This window comes from Pseudophryne corroboree, chromosome 1, assembly GCF_028390025.1.
Source record: "Pseudophryne corroboree isolate aPseCor3 chromosome 1, aPseCor3.hap2, whole genome shotgun sequence".
Classification (NCBI taxonomy): domain Eukaryota; kingdom Metazoa; phylum Chordata; class Amphibia; order Anura; family Myobatrachidae; genus Pseudophryne; species Pseudophryne corroboree.
In genome coordinates, this window is record NC_086444.1 from 844,200,595 (window position 1) to 844,216,411 (window position 15,817).

Genomic DNA, 15,817 nt, shown 5'->3' on the forward strand with positions numbered 1-15,817 from the left:
TTACCATAAATCTCCTTTTTGGCAGCGGGGTACACTGGGGTTCCACAGGGATAGCATCGGGGATGTCCTAAAGCAGTTCCCCATGGGAGGGGACGCACTGTAGTGGGCACAAGAAACCGGCGGCTAAAGGAGGCATCTTGGGAGGCAGAATTATCGAAGGCATGGAACCTTATGAACGTGTTCACTGAGGACCATGTAGCCACCTTGTACAATTGTTCAAGGGTCGCACCACGGTGGGCCGCCCAAGAAGGTCCACCAGACCGAGTAGAATGGGCTTTGATGGTAGCAGGAGCTGGAAGGCCAGCCTGTACATAAGCATGTGCAATCACCATTCTAATCCATCTGGCCAAGGTCTGCTTGTTAGCAGGCCAGCCACGTTTGTGAAAACCAAAAAGGACAAAGAGAGAATCAGGTCTCCGAAGAGAAGCTGTCCTCTTCACATAAATACTGAAAGCCCGTACCACATCCAAAGACCGCTCTTTGGTGGATAAACCTGGAGAGGTAAAGGCCGGAACCACAATCTCTTGGTTAAGGTGGAAAGATGACACCACCTTAAGGAGATAACCAGGGCGAGTTCTAACAACCGCACGGTCACGGTGAAAAATCAGAAAGGGTGACTGAAAGGACAAGGCACCCAAGTCTGAAACCTGTCTAGCAGAGGCAATAGCCAGCAGAAACAAGACCTTAAGAGTAAGCAATTTAATGTCTACAGACTTAATAGACTCAAACAGAGACTCTTGTAAGGCATCCAGAAAAACCAACAAATCCCAAGGAGCCACAGGCGAGACATAGGGAGGTTTGATCCGCAAAACACCCTGAGTGAAGGTATGAACATCAGGCAGAGTCGCAATTTTCCTCTATAACCAAATCGACAAGGCAGAAATATGAACCTTGAGGGAGGCCAGACGAAGGCCTAAGTCCAGGCCCTGTTGCAGAAAAGCCAAGAGGTTGGCGGTACTGAACTTGTATGCATCATAATTGTTAGTTGCACACCAAGCAAAATAAGATTTCCAGACCCTATGATATATCCAAGCAGATGCCGGTTTACGGGCTTCAACATACTGTAGTTTGAATGACCACCTTAGAAAAACCTTTGGCCCTTAGAACGGAAGCTTCACGAGCCATGCCATCAAAGCCAGCTGGGCCAAAACCTGGTAAACACAAGGGCCCTGAATGAGGCTCAGCTGCGGAAGCAGAAGAGGACGCTCTATCGATAGACCCTGAAGGTCTGAGAACCAATGCCGTCTGGGCCATGCCGGAGCGATTAGAAGTAGTATTCCTCCTTCTTGCTTGAACTTCCTTATCACCCTGGGCAGGCGTGACACCGGAGGGAACACATACGGCAGCCAAAAGTTCCATGGATTTGCCACTGCGTCCAAGACCAAGTCCAAGAACGCTGCTTGAGGATTTCTTGTCCTTGCTCTAAAGACCGGAACTTGTGGTTGTGTCGAGACGCCATCAGATCTACATCTGGTAAACCCCACTGTTCCACGAGGAGTTGAAAGACCTCCGGATGAAGGCTCCACTCTCCGGCATGTACGTCCTGAAGACTGAGGAAGTTCGCTTCCCAGTTTAGGACCCCCGGAATGAACACTGCCGATATGGCTGGCAGATGGCGTTGCGCCCAACGCAGAATATTTGACACTTCCATCAGCGATTTGCGGCTTCGGGTGCCGCCTTGATGATTTATGTACATCACCGTGGCATTGTCTGACTGTACCAGAACAGGCCTGTTCTGTACCAGAGGCAGGGCTAGTGTCAACGCACTCTGCCCGCAATTCCAGAATGTTTATCGGGAGGAGAGATTCCTCCCTGGTCCACCAACCCTGAAGAGAGTGTTGCTCCAACACTGCGCCCCAACCCCGCAGACTGGCATCCATCTTCAGAAGGATCCAGTTAGGGATCCAGAATGGATGACCCCTGCTCAGTTGATAGTCCTGCAGCCATCAAGTCGGTGACAGACGATCCGGAGTCAAGGATATCATTTGAGGCCAGATCCAGTGAGGTAGACTCGGAGAGAATTAACCTTTGCAGAGGGCGTGAATGAAATTGAGTGTACTCCACCATGTCGAAAGCCGACACCTGAGGCCTAGTACTTGCATCGCCGAGTGAATTGACACAAGTGGGCGAGAGAGGAAGCATCTTATCTTGTCCTGAAGCTTCAAGACCTTCTCCGGAGACAAAAACAACCGCTGGTTATGGGTGTCCACTAGTGCTCCTAGGTGCACCATGCTCTGAGCAGGAACCAGGGAAGACTTCTTCCAGTTGATGAGCCACCCGTGGGCTTGCAGGAATTGGACCGTCAGTTCCCGGTGACGAAGGAGAACCTCTGGGTAGTTCACCAGAATCAACAAGTCGTCGAGATACGGTAGGATCCTGATACCCTGACGGCGGAGTAGGGCCGTCATGACGCCATGACCTTGGTGAAATCTTGAGGAGCTGAGGTCAGACCAAAAGGCAAGGCCTGGAATTGAAAATGTAGGTTGCCAATAGCAAACCGCAGGTATTGCTGATGCGACACTGCAATAGGTATATGCAGGTAAGCATCCTGTATATCCAGGGATACTATGTAGTCCTTGGGCTCCAGGGCCAGAACAATAGAGCAAAGAGTTTCCATACGGAATTTGGAAACTTTCACAAATTTGTTCAGAGACTTGAGGTTGAGAATGGGCCGAGAAGACACATTCGGTTTTGGGACTAGGAACAGCGTTGAATAGTACCTCCTGCATCTCTGAGCCAGAGGCACCGGCACTACCACTCCCGTATCCAGGAGGGATTGTACCACCAGATGGAGAGTTTTTGCTTTTACCAGATCCAAAGGGATGTTTGTTGAGCAAAACTGGTGAGGGGGACCTTTCTTAAAAAAGAGATGGCGTATCCGTGATTGACAATTTCCCTTACCCAGGCGTCCGAAGTGGTCTGTAACCATACCTGAGCAAACCGTAGAAGTTGGCCTCCCACCCTGGGATCCCCCAGAGGGAGGCCCAACCCCGTCATGCAGCAGGCTTATCTGTTTTGGCAGCAGGCTGACGGGCAGTCCAGGCACGTTTAGGTTTGGGCTTAGTGGATTTGGAAGTGCGTGTCTGTTTCGGGTACGCCTGACCCTTTGCTTTACCTGGAGGTCGAAAGGAACGAAAGGAAGTACTCTTAGCCTTCGGGGCTGAAGGAGTAGTACTAGGCAGACATGCAGTCTTAGCAGACGCTAAGTCAGCGACAATCTTGTTGAGATCTTCCCCAAAAAGAATATTTCCCTTAAAAGGGATTACCTCCAAGGTCTTTTTCGAGTCCAGATCTACCGACCAGGACCTCAACCAGAGGATCCGGCGAGCCAGAATAGACGTGGTAGACGCCTTGGCCGCTAAAATACCTGCATCTGATGCCGCCTCTTGAATATAATGAGGCTGTAACAATGTACGAAAGACACTGTTTTGCATTATCAGGAAATTTTAACTGTAGCTTCGCTTCAACTTCCTGAAGCCAGGCCTCTATAGCTTTAGCAGCCCAAGAGGCCACACTAGTAGGCTTATGCACAGCTCCAGCCAGAGTGTAAATGGCATTCAAACAACCCTCGACGCGCTTATCCGCCGGTTCCTTCAGAGAGGTGATGGTAGTGACAGGCAGAGCAGATGATACCACCAGACGTGCAACCTGTGAGTCCACCGGCGGCGGCGTTTCCAAATGTTTGCTTAGCTCTGCAGCGAGGGGATAGCGAGCTAGCATCTTCTTAGACAGAGAGAATTTCTTTCCTGGATATTCCCAGGATTCCTGACGTATGTCAACTAAATGGTCAGAATGTGGTAAAACTAATTTAGTAACCTTCTGACGCATGAACTTATCTGGTTTCTTAGAGGGAGCCGGAGGGTGGAACAGCGGCACAGAGTATTTCAGGAGACAGCATAACTCCCGAATGGCTAGAACAATTTACAACAAACTGGGTACACATATGACTTACACTCTGGAAACAAACACTGTGGGGGTCAGACACCCCTAGCAATCCTAGGGGTGGGACTGCAGCACAGAGTATGTCAGCAGACAGCAAAACTGTGGAAGGCCTGGAGCAATTTACACCAAACTTGGTACACATCTCACTTACAATCTGGAAACAAACTCTGTGGGGGTTAGGCACTCCTAGCACCCCTAGGAGTGTTTCAGGAGACAGCATAACTCCCGAATGGCTAGACCAAGTTACAACAAACTGGGTACACATATGACTTGCAATCAGGAAACAAACACTGTGGTGGTCAGACACCCCTAGCACCCCTAGGGGTGGGACACCAGCACAAAGTATGTCAGCAGACAGCATAACTGTGGAAGGGTTGGAGCAATTTACCAGGATTTAAAGAAACCTTTGGATGCATATAGGGCCTATGGCCTAGGTAAGTGGTATTCTATATGAGTATTCACATATCATTATCGATGGATAGCGTTCAACAATCAGTATAAAGAAACCTTTATGTTAACACATCTCAATGAGTAACGGTGAGATTGAGGGTTTCTTTCAGTGGCGACAGTACAGTGTGGGCCATTGGATAATCTGTTTTCTTCCATCTATATTGACAATACGCAGGGGATCATCACTAGGATACCTCTGGGGAACTTAGTAGCGCTTGAGGACCGTTCTCCAATTATTTGTATATATGCGGAGCAAGAATTGGTGCCCTTGTGAGCGCGACTAAGCTGCAGCTAAGAGGGGGCAAGTTATTCCATCTGTCGTTTATTGCTGGCTTTACAGAGGAGGCATTGCCCAGTAGTCCCAGATCAGCGCAGCTGCGTGTAATGGCGCCCAAACGCTGACAGGGAGTGAGGGAGATGCAGCTCCAGGGCGGGAACATTAGCAGTACATGGCGCCCTGGGGCTGGGGGAGGGGCTACAGGTCAGAGCCAGATCCCCTTGCTGGACTTCTCCACCGGGTACTGCGGGCCGTATAGAAACAGATTATTACTAAAATCTGACCTGTGCCCTTGCCCTGGTGGTCTAGTAGGGTCCCTGCACGGCCACAGTGTCCATGTCAGCACGCGCAGTCTGCCTCCCAGAGACCGCAGCGGGTCCTGCCTGGGGAACCCTCTTACCTCCTCCTTGCAGCGGCCACATGATCCCGGAGAGCAGCGGCGGTGTGTGTGTGTGCCCTAAGTAAGAACCGGAGCCCTCCGCTGTAGTTACCAGGCAACCAGGGCACGGGAGTGTACAGCGCTGCTGGGAGGTGAGGGAGCCGCAGCACGATGTATCATAATGACACATAGCACTTTTAAGTGCCAATGCTGAGGCTCTGAAGTCTTTTCTTAAATTGAAAGCTCTTTTTAGGGCTGCCCAGCGCAGCCCTCCCTGTTGTCAGCCTGCACTGCAGGCACCAACTTACAAACTGAGCTCCTGTGCATGAAGGCGGGGTTATAGAGGAGGTGGCGTTGTGCATCTTGAGAACAATCAAAGCTTTTAGCCTGTTGGTGCCTCGGATCAAGATCCAACTCTACACCCCGTAGGTTGAACCCCAGTGGACCCCGCTGCCGAAATAAGCAGTGTTAAAATAGGATTTTAATTACCTACCAGTAAATCCTTTTCTCGTAGTCCGTAGAGCATGCTGGGGTCCACATTAGTACCATGGGTTATAGACGGGTCAACTAGGAGCCATTGGCACATTAAAAGTTTGAGAGTGTGGGCTGGCTCCACCCTCTATGCCCCCTTACCAGACTCAGTATAGAAACTGTGCCAGAGGAGACGGACAACTTCGAGAAAAGGATTTTACACAGATAGTGGCGAGATTCATACCAGCTCACAAATAGAAGGCAAACCAAGCTAACACACTTGAAAACTCAGCAACGGCTGAACAAGATTACTTAACCAAGTAACAAAACAGTACTAAACCAAGAACTAAGCAGTACTGAACCAAGTAACCACTGCAGGATCACGAAGCGCTGGGCGGGCGCCCAGCATCCTCTACGGACTACGAGAAAAGAATTTACCGGCAGGTAATTAAAATCCTATTTTCTCTTACATCCTAGAGGATGCTGGGGTCCACATTAGTACCAAGGGGATGTACCAAAGCTCCCAGAACGGGAGGGAGAGCGCGGAGGCTCCTGCAGAACTGATTGATCAAATTTTAGGTCCTCAGAGGCCAAAGTATCGAACTTGTAGAAATTTGCAAACGTGTTCGACTCAGACCAACTAGCCGCTCGGCAAAGCTGTAAAGCCGAGACACCCATGGCAGCCGCCCAGGAAGAACTCACCTTACGAGTCGAGTGGGCCTTAACAGATGTAGGACACGGCAATCCTGCCATAGAATACGCATGCTGGATAGTGAACCTGATCCAGCAAGAAATAGTCTGCTTAGAAGCAGGACACCCAAGTTTCTTAAACATAGAAACATAGAATTTGTCGGCAGATAAGAACCACTTGGCCCATCTAGTCTGCCCCCTTTTTTTTTTTTTTTTATCTCTAACCTTAATTGATCATTATTTCTTTGTAAGGATATCCTTATGTCTATCCCATGCATGTTTAAATTGCTCTACTGTCTTAGCCTGTACCACCTCCGATGGGAGGCTATTCCACTTGTCCACTACCCTTTCTGTGAAGTCATTTTTCCGCAAATTTCCCCTGAACCTCCCTCCGTCCAGTCTCAGTGCATGTCCTCGTGTCCTATTGCTTCTCTTCATTTGGAGAATGTTTCCCTCCTGGACTTTGTTAAAACCCTTGATATATTTGAAAGTTTCTATCACGTCCCCCCTTTCCCTTCTCTGCTCCAAACTATACATATTGAGATTTCTTAGTCTTTCTGGGTATGTTTTGTGATGTAGGCCATGCACCATTTTAGTTGCCCTTCTTTGTACAGTTTCTAATGTATTAATATCCTTTTGAAGATATGGCCTCCAGAATTGAACACAGTATTCAAGATGAGGCCGTACCAATTACCTATACAGTGGCATTATTACTTCTTCCTTTCTGCTGCTGATTCCTCTCCCAATGCAGCCAAGCATCTGACTAGCCTTCCTCATTGCTTTGTTACATTGCTTACCTGCCTTTAAGTCATCTGAAATAGTGACTCCTAGATCCCTTTCCTCCTCAGTCGTTTCCAGAATAGTGCCATTAATACTATATTTAGCCTTTGGATTTTTGAGACCTAAGTGCATGATTTTGCATTTTTTGGCATTAAACTGTAATTGCCACACTCTTGACCATTCCTCTAGTCTACCTAGATCCTCAATCATTTGTTTTACCCCACCTGGTGTGTCTACCCTGTTGCATACCTTTGTGTCATCTGCAAAAAGGCATACTTTCCCTTTAATGCCATTTGCAATGTCACCAATAAAGATATTAAAAAGCACTGGTCCAAGTTACAGATCCCAGGGGTACTCCACTGGTAACATTTCCCTCCTGTGAATGCACTCCATTTACCACAACTCTCTGTTTTCTATCCTTCAACCAAGATCTTATCCATTCAATAATCCTAATATCCAATCCCAAACTTTCAAGTTTATTTAGCAGTCTGCTATGTGGAACAGTGTCAAAAGCCTTACTAAAGTCTAGATAAGCTATATCCATGGCTCCACCTTTATCCATCACTTTAGTCACACAGTCAAAAAAGTCAATAAGATTTGTTTGACATGATCTCCCCCCAGTGAATCCATGCTGTTTGGGATCCTGTAAATTGCCGGATTTAAGATAATCTACAACTCTTTCTTTTAAGAGTGTTTCCATCAATTTCCCTACTACTGATGTAAGACTCACTGGTCTGTAGTTGTTTGCCTCTTCCTTGCTTCCACTTTTGTGCAGTGGGACTACGTTTGCTCTTTTCCAGTCCTCTGGAATTACTCCTGTAGCTAATGACTGGTTGAATAATTCTGTCAATGGTGCTACCAGCACCTCTTTAAGTTCTTTTAGTATCCTTGGATGTATCCCATCTGGCCCCATAGATTTGTCCACTTTCAGCTTTGAGAGTTCTGTTAGGACCTTCTTCTCTGTAAATGTACTTGTGTCATTTTCCTGAATATCCCTGAAACTTAAATGTGGCCCCTTCCCCTCTCTTTCAGTAGTAAATACTGAGCAAAAATAATTATTAAGATGATCTGCTATTAAATTGTCTCCCTCAACAAGACTCCCAGTGTCTGTCTTTAGTTTTATTATTCCGCCTTTTGTTTTTCTCCTTTCGCTTATATACCTAAAAAAAGTTTGCCTCCTTTACCCACTGACTGGGCCATTTTCTCCTCAGCTTGTGCCTTTGCACATCTGATTACCTTCTTAGTATCCTTCTGTCTAACAAGATATATCTCTTTGTCTTCATTATTTTGTGTCTGCTTATATTTCCTAAAAGCCATCTTTTTTGCTTTCACAATATTTGCTACTTCTTTTGCAAACCACACTGGCTTCCTTTTCCTTGTGTTTTTCTTAACACTTTTGATACAAAGGTCTGTTGCCTTTAATATTGCACATTTTAATGTTTCCCACCTCTCCTGCGCGGCTTCCAAGTTCCTCCACTCCACCAAAGAATCGCTTACACATTTTCCCATCCCTACAAAATCAGCCTTCCTAAAATCCAACACCTTTGTTTTTGTATGGGATGAGTCAGTCTCTGTCTTTATGATGAACCATACTGCTTGATGATCACTGGATCCCAGGTTTTCACCCACTTTTACGTCCGATATTCTGTCTCCATTTGTAAGTATTAAGTCTAATATAGCGTCTTTCCGAGTGGGCTCCCTCACCAATTGGTGGAGGGATGCTACCTGAAGGGAATGTAAAATGTCCCTACTTCTAGTGGAACTAGCAACAGACACTTCCCAGTTTATATCAGGAAGATTAAAGTCTCCCATGATTATTACCTCTCCTTTTAATGCCATTTTAGTTATGTCCTGCAATAGGTACTTGTCGAGTTCCTCTTCCTGACCTGGTGGCCTGTATATCACGCCAATACGAATACTCAACTTTTCCCCTGTTTCTATGGTCACCCAAAGGGCCTCAGTTTTTTCTTCAATACTTTGTATTAATGTAGTATTTATGCATTTTTTTACATACATTGCTACCTCCTCCGATTTTCCAATTCTGTCCTTCCTAAATAAAGTATATCCCGGTATAGCTATGTCCCAGTCATGATTTTCATTGTACCATGACTCTGTAATTGCCACAATGTCTAGATCATCCCTTGTCATTATTGCAATTAGTTCTGGGATTTTATTTCCTAAGCTCCTAGCATTTGCACACATAGCTTTTAGAGTTTTGTTTGTGCTTTTCCTGTTCCTAGCTATGTTCTTCTCTCTGCCTATTTTTATTTGGTTTTGATCTGAATTATCTTCTATTGCTGTGGATATGCTACCTATTCCCTTTGCCTGCAGAAACAATACCTCTGTGTTGGGGGAGCAGATTTCTTTATTCTTGTTTGGTTCACTGCCCCCCTCTGTTAGTTTCTTGGGATCATACAGGACAAACAGAGTCCGATTTTCTGTGACAAGCAGTTATCTTCACATAGATTTTCAGAGCCCTTACAACATCCAAGGACTTTGATGAAATTGAGGAGTCAGTAGCAACTGGCACCACAATAGGTTGGTTGATATGAAATGCCAACACAACCTTCGGAAGGAACTGCTGACGTGTCCGGAGCTCAGCTCTATCTTCATGGAAGATCAAGTAGGGGCTCTTACAAGACAAAGCCCCCAACTCCGACACACGTCTAGCAGCGTGAGAAACTTGACCCCAACCTCTGGCAGAGGCTTGAACCAATCCGATTGGAGGAACTGTAACACCACGTTAAGATCCCAGGGCGCCGTAGGCGGCACAAAGGGAGGCTGGATGTGCAGAACCCCTTTCAAGAAAGTCTGAACCTCAGGGAGGGAAGCCATTTGTTTCTGAAAGAAAATGAATAAGGCTGAAATCTGGACCTTTACGGATCCCAAACTCAGACGCATATCCACACCTGCTTGCAGGAAGAGGAGAAACCGTCCCAGTTGAAACTCCACCATAGGAAACTTCTTGGACTCACACCAAGATACATATTTTTTCCAAACGCGATGGTAATGTTTAGACGTTACTCCTTTCCTAGCCTGAATCAGGGTAGGAATAACCTTGTTCGGAATGCCCTTCCGAGCTAATATCTGGCGTTCAACCTCCATGCCATCAAACATAGCCGCGTTAAGTCTTGATAAGCGAACGGCCCCTGCTGCAGCAGGTCCTCCCGAAGAGGAAGAGGCCTCGGCAGCCCTTCTTGGCCAGTCAGGAGCAATGAGGATTGCATGAACTCTTGTTCTCCTTATGAGCTTTAGAACTCTTGGAATTAGTGGAGGAAACACGTACACTGACTGGAACACCCACGGAGTTACCAGGGTGTCCACCGCTACTGCTTGTGGGTCTCTTGACCTGGAACAATACCTCCAAAGTTTTTTGTTGAGACGGGAGGCTATCATGTCTATTTGAGGAACCCCCCACCAAAGGTTTGTCACCTCCGTGAACACCTCTGGATGAGGCCCCACTCTCCTGGATGGAGATCGTGTCTGCAGAGGAAGTCCGCTTCCCAGTTGTCCACTCCCGGAATGAAAATTGCAGACAGTGCTAACGCGTGCTTTTCCACCCAGAGGATGATTCTTGTCACCTCTGACATTGCAGCTCTGCTCTTTGTTCCGCCTTGTCAGTTTATGTAGGCCACCGTTGTCACATTGTCCGACTGCACTTGAATGGGTCGATCTCGCAGAAGGTGAGTCGCTTGAAGAAGACCGTTGTATACGGCTCTTAGTTCCAGAATGTTTATTGGAAGACCGGATTCCAGACTTGACCACCTTCCTTGGAAGGTTTCCCCTTGAGTGACAGTGCCCCGGCCTCGGAGACTTGCATCCGTGGTTAGAAGGATCCAGCCCTGAATCCCGAACCTGCGGCCCTCCAGAAGGTGAGGCATTTGTAGCCACCAGAGTAGTGAAATCCTTGCTTTCGGCGACAGACTTATCCTCTGGTGCATGTGTAGGTGAGATCCCGACCACTTGTCTAGGAGATCCAGTTGGAAGGACCAAGAATGAAATCTTCCGTACTGTAGAGCCTCGTAGGATGCAACCATCTTCCCCAGAAGGCGAATGCACTGATGAACCGATACCCGGGTAGGCTTCAAGACACCATTGATTGTATTATCAACGCTTTCTCCACCAGTAGAAACACCCTCTGTACTTCCGTGTCGAGGATCATCCCCAGGAAAGACAATCTCTTTGTTGGCTCCAAATGTGACTTTGGAAGGTTCAGGATCCAACCATGGACCCTGAGCAGATGAGTCGTGAGAGCAATGGACTGCAACAGCTTCTCCCTGGACGACGCCTTTATCGGCAGATCGTCCAGGTATGGAATAATGTTCACACCCTGCCTGTGAAGGAGAACCATCATTTCTGCCATCACCTTGGTGAACACCCTCCGTGCCGTGGAGAGACCGAATGGCAGTGCCTGAAACTGATAGTGACTGTCTAACAGTGCAAATCTGAGATAAGCCTAGTGCGGAGGTCAAATCAGAATGTGGAGATACGCATCCTTGATATATAGGGATACCAGAAACTCCCCCTCCTCCAGACCTGAGATCACCGCTCTCAGAGACTCCATTTTGAAGTTGAACTCCCTTAGATAAGGGTTTAGCGATTTCAAGTCCAAAATTGGTCTGACCGAACCATCCAGTTTCGGTACCACAAAAAGGTTTGAAAAGTAACCCACGCCGTGCATATGAGGTGGAACTGGAACAATGACCTCTGCCTTTTCCAATTTTTGGATAGCTTCCTGTAGGACAGTTCTGTCTGACAGTAAAGTCGGCAAGCCTGATTTGAAGAATCAGTGAGGTGGGGTTTCTTGAAACTCCAGTCTGTACCCCTTGGAAACAATATCCTGTACCCAGGGATCCAGGCCGGATGACACCCAGACGTGGCTGAAACGCCCCCACCAACCCGTCCTCCAGGCTGTGTGGTCCACCGTCATGCTGAGAATTTTGAGGAACCAGAGGCAGGTTTCTGGGCCTGAGGGCCTGCAGGTGTAGGCTTTTTTGATTTTGCCCACCCACCTCTAAAGACAATGGTAGGAGGCTTGGACTTTTTTGCCTTAGGACTGTGATGCAGATGAAGAAAAGGGTTTCTTCGTAGAAGGCGTAGCTGAGGGAAGAAAAGGTGATTACCCGCGGTTGCCGTGGAAATCCATGCATCCAACGCTTCCCCAAATAGAGCCTGACCTGTGTAGGGTAGGTTCTCCACACTTCTCCCGGATTCCGCATCTGCAGACCATTGGCGTAGCCAGAGTACCCTACGAGCTGATGCAGACATGGAAGATATTCTTGCAGACAGCGTACCCAGGTCCTTCATGAACCCCGCAGAATCCTGTATGTTACGTAAAAATAATTAAATGTCACTTCTATACGTTGAATCCAATCCTCAAGTAACATGCCTGACCACTTTACTATAGCTTTAGAGATCCATGTGCAGGCAATAGTAGGCCTCAGCGCCACCCCTGAAGCAGTGTATATGGATTTGAACGTAGTGTCAATCTTACGGTCAGCCGGTTCTTTTAACACGGTAGACCCAGGGACAGGTAAAACCACCTTTTTCGACAGTCTGGAGACAGATGTGTCAACTATGGGTGGGTTTTCCCATTTTTTCCTATCTTCCTCAGGGAAAGGAAAAGCAACCAGAATCCTTTTAAGAATCTGGAATTTTTTCTCCAGGTTTTCCCAGGATTTTTTCAAATAAAGCGTTTAATTCTCTAGAAGCCGGGTAGGTTAGCGAAGCTTTCTTATTATCTGTGAAGTAAGCCTCCTCAACCTGCTCAAGTGGTGTGTCAGTAATATGTAACACATCTCTAATGGCCTCAATCATGAGCTGCACCCTCTTTGCAAGGCATGCCGCCCCCCTCAGCGCATCCCCATCACCGTCTGCCATGTCAGAGTCAGTATCCGTGTCATCTTGCATAATCTGGGCAAGTGCACATTTCTGTATGCTAGGTGATTTTGAAGGAATAGGAACAGAACCTGACCAAACTGCCATAGACTTCTTTAAAACCTGAGTTTCAGTCTCAGTATGGGCTACTCTAGTAGAGATCTGAGAGATCATTCCCTTAATAGAGGTTAACCACTCAAGCTCAGCAATAGGGATCTGAGACAATGCATTACATTCCTGTGTACATGGAATGGATTCCTCCTGAGAGGAAATGTCCTCTGCAGCATAAGATACCAGAGTCCCTAGACATGGCTATGTGAGAAACAAGCACCCCCACACACATAGGAAAATTTCAGACACAGTTTCCCCCCAAGAATGCCACAGAGAAACACAGAGATTGGTGCCAACCCACACACAGCGCTACCCTAGGCAGATATAACACAACTACCTGGCGCTTACTGTGTACCTTAATAGACTACGCAGTATTCACACAGCCTCCCCCCCTTCTACCGCACAGAATAGCTGGAGTTGCTTGGAGGGACAGCTCTCCCTGTCAGCTTCACTGTAAAGGATCTGCAGGCAGGAAAATGGCACTGAACGCTGCTGGGTCCGCTCTGAGAAGCTCCGCCCCCTGAGCATGGCACTGCTTCCCGCTCTCCACTCTTTAAACTGGCATGAGGAAATGTGCTGGCAGCGTTACCGAGGTCCCTGACAGCCTTGGTGCCAGTGTAGGGTATAGGCGCTGGCTCAGGACGCCCCTCATAGCGCTGCAATGTGTACCGCTGAGCCTCCGAAGCGCAGTTAGTACTGCGCTCCCACCCTGTTGCCACCATCTCCACACCGGCCTCCTGCTTGCCAGGGGGGCCGGTGACTCACTCGCCACCGGAATCTTCTGGCTGTTAGGGGGTGATGGCAGTGCTACGGGAGTGAGCGGTCGCCTGGGGTGGCTAACGATCATCACCCTCTCAGGAGCTCAGTGTCCTGTCAGTGGAGATAGTGGCTCAAACCCTGCAGGGCGGACGCTATTCACCCCCTACGTCCCACAAAGCAGGGAGGCTGTTGCCAGCAGCCTCCCTGTGCCTATACTAACTCTTAGAAAAAAATAAAACTAAAGAAGCTCTAGGAGCTCCCCTAGCTGTGACCGGCTCCTCCGGGCACATTTTCTAAACTGAGTCTGGTAGGAGGGGCATAAAGGGAAGAGCCAGCCCACACTCTCAAACTCTTAAAGTGCCGATGGCTCCTAGTGGACCCGTCTATACCCCATGGTACTAATGTTGACCCCAGCATCCTCTATGACGTAAGATAAATACTGTATGCACAAATAAACTATGTGTGCTGAGGACCATTATACAGTACGTATATACTGTGTATACTGTATATACTGTGTTTTTATGTGCACAGTGTAGTGTCACCCCCAACTTTGACAAGGGCCAGATTGTGATGGCTAGTTGACTGGGTCATAACATTTTAGAAAATGGCCTGTCATTTAGGGTGCAAGGCTCACTGATTCTCCTGTGGAGTCAAGGCTAGTCCATCTGGTCCAGTCTCAAAGAAGAGTTACTGTAGCATAAATTGCTGAAAAATGAATCCCGGCTATAATATATATGTGTCAGAACACAGAGAGCATTGACGCTTGCTGTGTATGGAGCTGTGGAGTCGCAGACAATGCTGACCACTGTCCAGTGCCGAAAGCACCTACAATGGGCGAGTGTTAGAACTGGACCATAAAACAATAGAAGGTAGTCTGGTCAGATAACTCAGATTTTCTTTTACATCATGTTGATGGCCAGTTGTATGTTTGTCTGGGGAGATGAGACCAGAGCGCATTATAAGGCAAGCTGGCGGAGGCAGTGTGATGCTCTAGGCCAGTGGTTTCCAAACATTTTTGAATCACGGCGCCCTAGAATATCAGAATTTTTTTCACGGCACCCCTAGGCCAAAAATTTCTTATTTAGGAATTTAGAAAGAAATATTACATTAAGTAGATTGCGTTTATATGTCATCCTTAGGGTCAGTTGTTTGGTGAGGGACAAGATTTGCTTCTGTTTGGCCACATATTTTAGGACTGGCAGCCACCAGCACCGGTTTTGCCTATTATATTGACCATGAATAATTTGAATTGGTCCTGGACCACCAACCCAGGGCACCCCTGCAAGTGTCCCGAGGCACCCCAGGGAGCCACGGCACACAGTTTGGGAACCTCTGCTCTAGGCTATGTTCTGCTGGGAATCCTTAGGCCCTGGCATTTATGGAGATATTACTTTGACTCACACCACCTACCTACACATTGTTTCAGACCAAGTACACTCCTTCATGGCAACAGTATTCCCTGATGGCAATTGACTCTTACAGCTGTTTAATGTACCCACCACACTGCAAGAATTTTTCAAGAATAGTTTGAGGCACACTACAATGAATACAAGGTGTTGACTTGGCCTTTAAATTCCCCAGACCTCAATCTGACGGAGGATCTGTGGAATATGCTGTAAAAAGAAGTCCGAGCCACGGAGGCCCCTCCTTACAATTTACAGGACTTAAAAGATGTTACGGCTGATATAGTATATGTGTGCTATTTTACTAGAGAGCACTGACAGAAATATACATGATAATGTACCATTTTACCAACCAACTACACTCAGTTACTGTTAAAACAATCAAATTTGTTATACAGTACATACACTTTGTTTAGACATGGGTTATAGTGTGGTATGAATGTATGAGGGTTTGGTCTGGGTCCAACCATGGTTAATTTACTTCAACATATGTTTATAGTCTGCATTCTAGGTATTGTTCTTATTATTTAAAAAAAAAAAAAAAAAACATAAAATTGACAACTTCTCTATTAGCCCCTTTCAAGTCCCTTTCCCAAAAATCCCTAATATTACATTACATTTCAGTAATTGATACAGTAAACTATAATAGGATTTTAATACCTACCGGTAAATCCTTTT